Consider the following 12,692-nt stretch of genomic DNA (forward strand, 5'->3'; position numbering starts at 1 on the left):
TGCCTCATCCCCCAAGATCTGCACCAGCCATAGGATGCTTCACTTATTTATTCAACATTTACTGAGCCTCTCCCAAATGTCAACTGTGCCCGACATCAGACACATCAGACACATAAGACATTGAATGAGAAAGACATTGTCTTACTTTTTACTGTGATCACTACCTCTCCCACAACAGCTCCACAATCATGTAATCTTATTCTCTTAATCTCTTCATTATTGATCTCCACATCTTTTGGGGATACTCTCTCTCTCTCTCTCCACTTAGTACCTGCATGGAGATCATTATTCATTCATTTATGTATTAGGTGAGCACCTACTATGTGACAAAGACTGTTCTAGGTGTAGGGGATATGATAATGAGCAACGTGGAAAGCACTTCTGTACTAACGGGGTTCATAATAACCTCCAAGACTATTCATTCAAAACTATCCTTCATTCTTTCAGTTTCCTTAAAGAACATAAAATTACATAAAGTAACAATTACAACAGTATGTTGCATTTTTAACACATACAGATGTAACAATTATAACAATAATAGCAAAACAAGGGGGAGATGGGAATGGAGCTCTAAAGGAGTACAATTTCTAGACCTCACTGCAATTATGTTAGTATAAATTTAAAATAGGTTCTGATAAGTTAAAAATATATTTTAAGCCCTAGAGTAACCTTTCAGAAAATAACTAGAAATATATAGTTAAAAATCATTAAAAGGCAGAAGAATATGCAGAAGAATGAAGTTAGACCTCTACCTCACGCCGTAAACAAAAGTTGTCTCAAAATGCATCAAAGACCCAAATTAAGAGCTAACACTATAAAGCTCTTAGAAGAAAGCATGGGCATAAATCTTCACAACTGTGGGTTAGGCAATCATTTGTCAGCCTGTGACAAAAGCACAAGCAACAAAAACAAAAATAGAAACTGGTCTCATTGATTAAAAACTGTAATGCTTCAAAGGATGCCATCAAGAAAGTGAAATACAACCTGCAGAATGGAGGAAAAAAATTTTTTGCAAATCATGTATCTGGTAAGGGACTTGTATCTAGAGTCTAGAAATAGAACACAATAATAAAAAGATAAATAATCCAATTTAAAACCTGCAAAGGACCTGAATAGACATTTATCTAAGAAGATACATAAATGGTCAATAAACATATGAAAAGATGCTCAACATCATTAGTCACCAGGGAATGCAAAATCATAGTAAGACCTCTTCACACCCACTAGGATGGCTAGAATCAAAAAGACATACTAACAAGTGTTAGCAAGGATGTGGAGAAACTAGAACCCTTGTATCCTGCTGAGGGGAATGTAAAATGGTTCAGCCCTTTGAAAAACAATTGGTCAGTTTTTAAAAACAGCTGAATATAGTTATCAGCAATTTCACTCCTCTGTATATACCTGTAAGAAATGAAAACATATGTTGACACACAAACTTTTATACAAGTGTTCCTAGCAACATAATTCATAATAGCTAAAAAGTAGAAACACCCAAATATCCATCAACTGATGAAGGGATCAATAAAATGTGGTACACCCACGATCTCGTGGTCCGTGAGTTCGAGCCTCGCGTCGGGCTCTGGGCTGATGGCTCAGAGCCGGGAGCCTGTTTCCGATTCTGTGTCTCCCTCTCTCTCTGCCCCTCCCCCGTTCATGCTCTGTCTCTCTCTGTCCCAAAAATAAATAAACGTTGAAAAAAAAAATTTAAAAAAAAAAATGTGGTACACCCAGATGATAGAATATTATTATGCCATCAATGAAAAGAATTGAAGTACTGACATATGCTGTGACATAGACAAACCTTGAAAACATCGTGCTAAGTGAAAGAAACCAGTCACAAAGGACTATATATTGTATGATACGATGTACATAAACTGTTCAAAATAGGCAAATCTTTAAAAAGAGAAAGCAGATTAGTAGTTGACTGGGGTTTCGGGAGGGGTTGGGAATGCTGTTAGGCACAGCAGTGTTTCTTTTTAGGGTAATGAAAATGTCCTAAGATTGATTGTGGTGATGGATGCACAACTCTGTGAATGTATGAAAAGCCATTGAATCATATACTTTAAATGAGTAAATTGTATATTTAAAATATATCTCGGGGCGCCTGGGTGGCGCAGTCGGTTAAGCGTCCGACCTCAGCCAGGTCACCGTCTCGCGGTCCGTGAGTTCGAGCCCCGCGTCGGGCTCTGGGCTGATGGCTCAGAGCCTGGAGCCTGTTTCCGATTCTGTGTCTCCCTCTCTCTCTGCCCCTCCCCCGTTCATGCTCTGTCTCTCTCTGTCCCAAAAAATAAATAAACGTTGAAAAAAAAAATTTAAAATATATCTCAATAAAGCTACTAAAATACACTTAAAATAATGAGAGGAATTAAAATGTTACACTAGAAAATATTCACTTAATGCAGACTACCCAGCCAGCTGCCTCCAAATCTTTTTCCATAACTACCTCGACCATGTTTTGGATTAAATATCCTTCTGCTCCCAGACGATTCATGTTCTCTTTTCGGCCATTTATATCTCTACCTGTAACTTCCATTCTTGTTCACATTCTTAATAGCTATCTCCCCTTTCTTGCCTACAGGTCTTTGCCCAGACTGTCTAAATGCATAGAATAAAGAATTATGCAATCCTGGAATGTTAGAAATGGAAGACATCTCCATGCTCTTCTCTCCCACCTCTTCATTTCAGAGATGAGAGGACAAAGGCCCAGAGAGGTTATATGACTTCTCCATGGTCTCCAAAATACTTTGTCCTTGCTCTCCTTCCCCCAAAAGCCCTCTTTAATTAAGCAAATGTTTCCTTATCTTTCTACCCAACCTCTGATACTTTTCTTTACCGCATTACTCACAGGTATCAAATGCATTGATTACAAGACATCATTCACATTTAAACTCAAATCTTGCATACCAGAGGATAAAAGCAATTCTTTGATCTCTGTAGCCACTACATCTGCTCTCAGCTGCTGCAGCTTTTCATTTGTTGTTACGAGGAACAATTCAAAATTCACGGGAGGCTGGCTCCTATGAGCTCCAAGTTGACTCCTGGCTTGGACAGCCTGGAGAAGACATAGGGATCAATTCCCTGCCTGGTTTCCATAAAGGACACCCCCTCAACTCACCTCACAGAGAACCATTCCTAAGGTCTTCATAAAAGAGCACTTTAGTGCATATAAAATATGGCATCTCTACATTTTTAAATGCTCTCAGGAAAGAAAATGGTAACAAAGGGCATTTACATTTCTTTATCCATTTATACCTAGAAGTATACCAGGATCAAAGACTAAGTTGCTTTTTAAAAAACAAATAAGTATTCATCTTGATGGGAAACAGAAAAGCTTCTAGGGGGGCAGGAAATTCATAAATCATGCAGTCATTCTGGACTTTACATGAAGAGAAAATACATCAAAACCCCACTGGCCTTTCATCTGAAGGGAGCCTGATATATAATGATGTAAATCCATTAATGAACATGAGTTGTGGAGTCAAAAATCACACAGGCCTACCTGGCTTGGAAAAGCAAAATAAACTGCTCTGAAAAACAGTATGGAGGTTCCTCAAAAAATTAAAAATAGAATTACCCTATGACCCAGCAATTGCAGTACTAGGTATTTATCCAAGGGACACAGGTATGCTGTTTCGAAGGGGCACATGCACCCCAATGTTCATAGCAGCACTATCAACAATAGCCAAAGTATGGAAAGAGCCCGAATGTCCATCGATGGAGGAATGGATAAAGAAGATGTGGTATATATACACAATGGAGGATTACTCACCAATCAAAAAGAATGAAATCTTGCCATTTGCAACTATGTGGATGGAACCGGAGGGTATTATGCTAAGCGAAATTAGTCAGTCAGAGAAAGACAAATATCATATGACTTCACTCATATGAGGACTTTAAGATACAAAACAGGTGAACACAAGGGAAAGGAAGCAAAAATGATATAAAAACAGGGAGGGGGACAAAATACAAGAGACTCATAAATATGGAGAACAAACTAAAGGTTACTGGAGGGGTTGTGGGAGGGGGGATGGGCTAAATGAATAAGGGGCACTAAAGAATCTACTCCTGAAATCATTGTTGCACTATATGCGGACTAACTTGAATGTAAATTAAAAAAAAAATAATTAAAAATTTAAATATTAAAAAAAGAAAAAGGAGAGTCAGGGCCTTCCCACGTCTGACTGTGCCCCTCCTGCTCCAAGAACTGCTTGGCACAGGCTTCTGCACAGAGGACCTTCGCGATTGAGGAAGAGAAAGGCAAGTGTAATTAGAGACACTTTGTTCCCTAGAGCGGCACCGTTTGGGGGCTGATTGAGGGAGTGATTACACAATGCTGAAGAGGCAGGTTAAGTGCTGCCCACCAGGGAGCCAGGAGGCTTTGGAAGCCAGTTCTGAGAATGACATACTGTTCCATAGTGCTTGCTAATTGACCCGGTATTTCTGGATGAAAAAATTTCCCCAAGGAGTGGTGTTAAAGTAGATAATGAGGATCTCTCATCTCACAGAGCAGTTCAGAGGCAGAGTTTGAGCTCTGGAGACTAGATATTATTTCAGTGCATCAAATGGCAAGAAGATCACCGATTGAACACAAAACGATTCGGTAGGTGCATCAAGGTTTCCACTGTGATTCTCAGCCCACACTCCGCTCTCCCGGCCCTGTACTACCTTAGTTGGAATAATTTTATGAATTATTTATAATTGTAAAGATAAGGCGTGTATAGGCGAACAGCCATAAGGTCCACGAAAGGGCACATTTCTGAGAGCTTCATGAAAATAGTCACTCACTATTCACTGAAGCAGGGATCTAGTCCTACATAAGGAAAGATATCTGCCAAGTGCAGGAAAAGTTCTGGACCCACGAGTTCCCAACCGTTGACAGTGAAATGAAATTGGGCTGAAGGTGGAGAATCCGAGGAGCTCTATCATATTTTACTCTGTATACTTCTGCGTGTGCCGTTTTTACTATGATCACCACAGAGATTTTCTTGGCCTAGGGGCTAAAAATATACGTTTATCTCCACCAATATCTGGAGGTTGTGGCCTGTCTCTGATGACCATGGATGTAAAAGTGACTCCTCCCCGATATGGTAAACCACTCCCCCCACCCCGGACTGAGATGGTCTAGTCCACTACTCCAAAGTTGCGATTTTTAAAAGTTTGCAATTCAGAAATAAGATGGCTTAGAAAGAAATGAAACTTGGCACCACATTAAATCAAGTGGTTGAAATGGTGACATTGCTTATACAGAATAGATTCCCAAACAGAAGTAGACACTCAAATATTGGTGATGAACATACATGACACTTAGGGAGCCAGTATCCTGCACTGGGCCTGGAAGACCATGGAGAGGGAGCTAAGCCTCTTTTCGAGAAGGCATCTGTAAATATTTTGTTGTTTGTTTCTCTTGAAGCTGGGGCTTTGGGAATCCTGAAGAAAACAGTGCAATGAGCCCTGGGCCCAGGATCATGGGGAAAAATTCTCTTCTCAGTCCCTGATGCTTTGGAATATTCAGGAACAATCCCAGAGATATATTTAGCTGTTGCCTGGGACTTTGTTCCCAGACAGATTTGGGGGCTGGGAGTGGGTGGTGCATGACGCTGGGAGAAAGACGAGTCTCTGTCAGGCGGCATCTTCTCTTTTGTGCCACTGAGCAGGAGTCCCAGAGTAAGGGGACCAGGTTACCTCTGCGTGGAGGAGCACTTGCCAGGGGAGGACAAGCGATGGGTGAGAGGATTGGGAGGTCCTGCTGAGCCCTCCTCTCCTGAGCCAACTTGAGTCAGGAGCCTCATGACAGAGCTGTGCTGAAATGGTGGTCGTGTCAGAGGCTGAATCTGGTCCTGAGGATTTTAAAGTCTGTGAGGGTCCCCAGAGGAGGGCATTTTAAAACACTCTTTGGAGCCTGGACGAAGTGCAAAACATGGAGGGACTCTGCAGGGGGAACAGATGTGAGAGGTGTGCCTGCCTCGGGCAGTAGCACTCCAAAGGCAGAGCTTGGCCAGTACCCTGTGGGCCGGGTCAGAATCTAAGCGCCATCCCAGGTTTCTCTCTTCCCTTCACCTAGTCCTGTAAGCCCCCCCACTTCAATACCACCCCAGTCCTTTCACCCATCAGCCTGACTCCTGCACGACTGGATCCCACAGAAGACGGAGAGGCACATGCAGGGACGAGCCAATAAAAGTCTTAAAATATTTTGAAATTTGATCTATCTTTTTCAAGGCATCTCAACAATCATCATAAGAAAAATCAGAACATGCACTTTATTAGGCATTTTATGGTTATCTTTGCCTAAATTCTAAATTGCATGTTAGGCTGATGAGGGCAATTGCCCCCTAATGGTCTAAATCCTGCCCTGGACCTAGCTGACTGAAACAGCCTCCTGACAGCCTTTCCTGCATGCTGTCTTTCCCAGCTCCACTCTATCCTCCAGGAAACCATCTGCAGGAGCTTTCTAAAATTTAGGTATTACTGCTCTGCTTAAACGAACTTCACTCAAATGAATATGGAACAGGGGTGCCTGGATGGCTCAGTTGATTAAGCATCCAACTCTTGGTTTCGGATCAGGTCATGATCTCACGGCTTCGTGGGTTCGAGCCCCACATTGGGATCTGTGCTGGCAGTGCAGATCCTGCTTGGGATTCTCTGTTTCCCTTGCTCTCTGCCCCTCCCCTACTCGTGCTGACTCTGTCTTTCTCCAAAGAAATAAGTAAACTTTTAAACAAAATTTAAAATGAATATTGGGTGGAATTCAATCTCCATTGCATGGTCTAGAAAGCTCTTCGAGATCTGGCTTTTGATTTTATTTCTAGTCTTATTTCTCATGTCCCCTGCTCCCACTTGCCCCACTCCATATGCCCTGATAGGATCCAGGGCATGCTACCCCAAATACGGCACCTTGATATATTGAGTATTGTAAGCAGGAGAGTCCGTTTGACTTCCTTCTCCCCTGAAACATGCTATAAAATCTTCAGGTGAGGGGTGCCCTCCCTGTACCTGAAGAAAAGGAGCATCCTTATCTCTGAAGACAAGGGGCACCAGTTAGAATCCTAACAATTAGGCCTTGCTAAGCTTCCCCCAATTTATACACTTACCTCATACAGTGGTCCCTCCTTATCCTTGGGGGATGTGTCCCAAGACCCTGAGTGGATGTCTGAAACCACAGAGACTACTGAGCTCTGTGGATACTATGATATTTCTTCTATGTGTATATCTATGATAAGGTTTAATTTATAAGTTAGGAACAGTAAGAGATTAACAGCAATAGCTCATAATAAAATAGAACAATTACAACAATATGCTGTCATAAAAGCCATGTGAATGTGGTCTGCCAAAATATCTTATTGGACTGTACTCACCTTTCTTGTGAAGATGTGAAATGATAAAATGCCTGTGTGGTGAGATGAGGTGAATGACGTAGGCGTGGTGACCTAGCGTTAGGCTACCCTTGACCTTCTGCAGATAAGACAGAAGGAGAATCTTCTACTTCGGGGCCCCACTTGACCTCAGGTAACTGAAATCGTGGAAAGCAAACCCGCGGATAAGGGGGGACCACTGTACTCCTTGACTTATCATAGTGTTCCTCCACGACTCTCCACTCCTCATCAAACCCAGCATAAAATACTCAGCTCTGTTTCTGTAGGTCTTCATTTCCTTGTAAAGGCTCCCATGTTGCATCAAACTTAGGTTAAACACTTGTGTACATTCTTCTCCTGTTAATCTTTGTCAATTTACTTTTCAGACCCAGCCAAGGACTCTAGGAAGGTCCAGGAGCACTTTTCCTCCCCTACAGCCCTATATTTGAGAACATCAAAATACTTGAGGGCCCACAAGCATCCCATGCTGCTTCACGCCTCCACGCCTTGGTACATGACGTTCCTTCTACAGGGACTGTTTTCTTTAACCTGTTCCCCCTTGAACCTTCCAAACTCTACCCCGCTGTGCAGTCTTCCTCAACTCCTTTAAGTCTACGGTACTCTCAGAGTATTTCATGCGCCTGTCTGTGCACATCTGTCTCTTGTGTGAACATCTCTATCTGTCTAGACAATAAGGGTACTGAGGGCAGGGAGGATGTTCTATTCACCTCTCTCTCTAAATAGTGCCTGGCACATCATAGGTACTCAATACTTGTTTATGGAATAGATGAATGAGTAAACAAATTAAAACAGAGTTATTTTGTTGGTAAGCACAACAATTATTTTAAATTCTTGTTTTACAAGAGATTAATTCCATCCTTTTTCTTATTTCAATCATCTAATGGTTAAAATTCTACTTATTATTCAAACGTCTCTTCTCTTCTCTTCTCTTTTCTCTTCTCTTCTCTTCTCGATACTTCAGGCAGAACACAGCTCTTCCTCTGGTATTTCCCGCACGAACCCTGTGTTTTCCTTGAACATCTTCACATTCTGTCTAGTGTTTGTGCTACTTGTGTACATATTTGTCCTCCCTACTGGAATGTGGGGTTCTATGGGGCAAGTCCTCAATCTTATTAACTTCAGGATTCTGGACACCGAGTACCCAGGAGGAGTTCATAAATGCCACGTGAATTGATCTGAGTTGTGCAGATATTTTAAAGGGTAGTGTGGATCCCAGAAGATACAGAAATAGATATTTCTTTCATATACTTCTCTGGTGGAAAAACAACAGCAACAGCAACCACAACACTAAAACAACTGTTCTATGATAAAGAAAATATAAAGGCAAAAAAAAAAATTGAAAACAACCAAACAAAATCCCAAAACTCTTTGAAGTATCTTCTCTTTTAAAAATTTTTTTTTCAATGTTTATTTATTTTGGGGACAGAGAGAGACAGAGCATGAATGGGGGAGGGGCAGAGAGAGAGGGAGACACAGAATCAGAAACAGGCTCCAGGTTCTGAGCCATCAGCCCAGAGCCTGATGCGGGGCTCGAACTCACGGACCGCGAGATCGTGACCTGGCTGAAGTCGGACGCTTAACCGACTGCGCCACCCAGGCGCCCCTGAAGTATCTTCTCTTGAAACAAGGGCACATTTGTTACATGTGCCCCCAGCCGGAATAACTCTGGCTGGAAAATTTCTGAAACATTGTGGGTTTGGTGAGATGCCCTGTTGTTTTTCTAGAACATTCTAAGGTTCCCAGTGAAGCACACCTCAAATGTGGGTAGACATTCCTAAGAAGGCTATTTGAGTTGGAAGCATCAGAATGTTTACAGACCAGCATTTGCTCCAGCCCACAGACAATAAAAACAGCCCAATTATGGCTTCCTTTTGGAAGGTTAAAATGATCACAGTAAGAATAAAAAAGGCTCCATATTCCTTTGTTTTTATTTTTAGGGTGTGATATGTTAGCAGCCTCCAGCAGAATTTGCTTTATTTTAAAGCATGCGAAATAATCCCTGCTCTATTTTCAAGACCTTCTCTGCACGTCTCAATTCCTCCAGAGCAGTTCTGCAAAATACACATCCATGCACTTGCCTTTTGCCCTTCTCCCTACTCCTTTCCTTCTTTATGTTTATACTTCCCCAGGGGAGCCAAAGCCAACACTAATTAGCAGTGAATTAAATCTTACCTCCAGGACACCAGAGGGTCAGTGTTTACCCAGGGTTCCAAGGCATCCCTGCTCTCCTTCCCACAGGCTCAGACTCACAGTTAAATATCCAGCCCTGAAGGGAAGTTCTGAGATCAGAATCAATTATGCAATTTATTCCTAAAGTTTTATCTTTCCTATCATAAAATATCTTTTTCCTGCCAGGGTAGTTTTACCTACCTAGCTTGCTAGGACTGGAACACATTTGCTCCTTACCTCTTTCAGCCTTTAAGACCCTACTGAAATATGACCTTCTTCATGTTTTCTTTGCTCTACTTACCTACACAATTAGTTGCTTCTTCCTCAGTCCCACTGAGTTCAATCTTGATATTCCCATATCTTATGTCATCTTGATATCCCACATCTTACGTTCTATCAGTTCATATTCTAATTGTATTTTGTCTCTCTAGACTGATCTCTGCTGCTTATTTATCTCATATCTTCAATATTCCCCAGCATCTAACCCTAGGATATGAGAGGCACCAAATAAATATTTTTTAAAAGAAAAAGGATTAAGACATAATATATGAAAGGCACTGTAACAGAAACTTGTAAACTGCAAACTAATAGCACATTTTGAAGGACATTTGACAGAAGCCACACTTTCAGTTGGTGTTAGCATAGTATTGTTAGCATTTTATTCATTCTAACAGTGAAAAAATAAAGGTACTTCTTTTAAGCGTTTACACTATACCAGATACTGCACTCTGTTATGGATTTAATCATTATAACAAACTCTGTTTGATGATATTAAAATTCCCATTGCACTGATGAATAACTAACATTTTAGAGAGGTGAAAGAATTTGTCCAAACTCAAAGAGCTGGCAAGTAGCAGGGAGGACAAGGGACCCAAGCCTACCTGACTCCATTTGCTGCCTCTCTTTGCTGTATATTACTGTGGAACTTAATGCTCTAGGGAACCAGCAACCACCACGAAGTCCAGACTTGGGCATGACATGAATCAGCCATAGTAGCGAGGGCAGGCAGGAGAATCAGAAAGGAGTATTCTTTGTTTTTGGATAAACCACTGGGCCCGATCAACATCAGTAACAGTTAATACACAAATTAATTTTTTCTTCATTCCCAGCTTCGTAATGGGCTTATCACCACTGCAAAGTAGCCAAATTGGCTTGATGAAACTCTAGATAACTCTGTGCTTTTGAATGACAACCTATAGTGAGAAAGTTCAAAATGGGTCATGATTATTATCATTATTGCTAAATGAGTCCAAATGCCTCAAAGGTTATAAATAAATAAGAGCAATCCTTGCTATACATGTACACGCCATAGAAAAAACAAGCTATACTTTAAGCTACAACCACAATTCAGGTCATTTTGGAATAGAATACCGATTGAAAGTTTGGCAGCCTCTACAAGAAAGTGAAATTATAAGCCAATTTCACTCCCTAACCATAGATATCAAAAATGTAAAATAAAATAGTAGTGCTAAATCAAATCCAACAATATATTTATAAAGGCATCTCTCAATAAAATGTCTCCCAAGAATATAAGCCTTGCTTAACAATAGAAGATGTACGAATTTTATTAAGCACATAAATTAATCAAAGGAGAAAAGCAAAAGGGTATCTCAGCAGGTGCAGAAAAAGCATTTGTTAAAACTGTACACTCATTATTAATAAAATATCAGCAAACTAGGTGCAGAGGGGAACTTGCTCAAACAAGTTAAGTCTATCTACCAAAGACCTATAGCAAATATCTTTTTAAGTGGCTCAATATTAGAAGCAGTCTTGGGGTGCCTGGGTGGCTCAGTCAGTTGAATGTCCAACTCTTGGTTTTGGCTCAGGTCATGATCTCACGGCTTTGTGGGCTCAAGCCCCACACCAGGCTCTGCTCTGGCGGCATGGAACCTGCTTGGGATTCTCTCTCTCTCTCCCTCTCTTTCTCTGCTCTTCCCCCACTCGTGCTATCTCTGTCTCTCTCAAAATAAATAAACTTAAAAAAAAAAACAACAAGCTGTCTCTTCCTACAAAGTCAGGAAGAAAACAAGGATGCCTTCCAATACTGCTTCTATTCAATGTTTATTGGAACCTCTAGCCAATGAAAGACGACGATAACTAAATATTGAAAAGAAAGAAATAAAATTATTCTTATTTTCAGACACATATTTTAAACATAGAAAATCCCAGAGTCCCTACTCAGAAACCGTTAGAACTAATAAGTAGGTTTAACAGTGTTTCTAGACACAAGATTAGTGTAAATCCAGTAACATTCGTATTCACCATTAATACTCTGGTAACAATAAAGAAATAATATATATTCCATTGACAAGAGTAGCAATAAAATTCCTGAGAAACCTAAGCATAAATCCAATAAAGGAGCTGAGAGAGACATAAATTAGGAAAATTATGAAAGCTTATGGGAGAACATAAAAGAAGTTCTAATAAATGGAAAGACACCATGTTTAGTAAAGGAATGCTCAACATCATAAAGATGTAAACTCTCCCCCAAACGAACCTATAAGCCTAAGGGATTTCAGTTGAAATCTCTACTGTTCTCTGTTTTTGCGTGGTGGTATGCTTAAAACGGTATATTTGGTCTTTTGTTCCATGGCACCCACGTGCAAACAGACCTGTTTGAATTTCACAACACAGACTGGTACTGCAAACATCTAAACCTTCTAAAAGAGGTATGAGCAAAACTATTACATATGGGTGGTTCAGAAGAGCCGCAGAAACCCAGAGTTTTGAGCAATTTTGGACAAGGCAATGAGTTGTACTGGGCATGGAACTGGGGGGAATCTTTTTCAGCATTTCCATGAATTAGCTAAAGCAGGAAATGTTCAGCAGATGATTGTAAACCCGACAAGTTGAAAAGTTGAGATGGGGTGTCTGGGTGGCTCAGTCAGTTAAGCATCCGACTTTGGCTCAGGTCATGATCTCGGTTTGTGGGTTTGAGCCCCATGCTGGGCTCTGTGCTGACAGCTCAGAGCCTGGAGCCTGCTTCAGATTCTGTGTCTGCCTCTTTCTCAACCCTTCCCCCACTCACACTCTGTCTCTCTGTCAGAATAAATAAACATTTTTAAAAAACTAAAGAAAAAAAAAAGTTGAGAAAATCAAAATCTACCTAAGGAAGATTTCATAAAAGTAAATGAGCTTTTAGGAAGGGGGAAG

The 12,692-nt window shown here is 40.9% G+C and overlaps 1 protein-coding gene across 5 annotated transcripts in view; it reads right to left on the minus strand.

Moving 5' to 3' along the window:
- Nucleotides 1–12,692, minus strand: part of NIM1K (NIM1 serine/threonine protein kinase) — a 67,096-nt gene that overhangs the window by 41,098 nt on the left and 13,306 nt on the right. Inside the window, exon 4 of one of the 5 annotated variants that reach the window (XM_047866469.1) lies at nucleotides 9,543–9,636. The exons of the other annotated variants lie outside the window; for them this stretch is intronic. The gene's annotated coding sequence lies outside the window, so the exon portion shown is untranslated. The remainder of the gene's footprint in view (nucleotides 1–9,542; nucleotides 9,637–12,692) is intronic. 5 annotated transcript variants of the gene reach the window in all.

Source organism: Prionailurus viverrinus, chromosome A1 (assembly GCF_022837055.1).
Source record: "Prionailurus viverrinus isolate Anna chromosome A1, UM_Priviv_1.0, whole genome shotgun sequence".
In the NCBI taxonomy this organism is placed as follows: domain Eukaryota; kingdom Metazoa; phylum Chordata; class Mammalia; order Carnivora; family Felidae; genus Prionailurus; species Prionailurus viverrinus.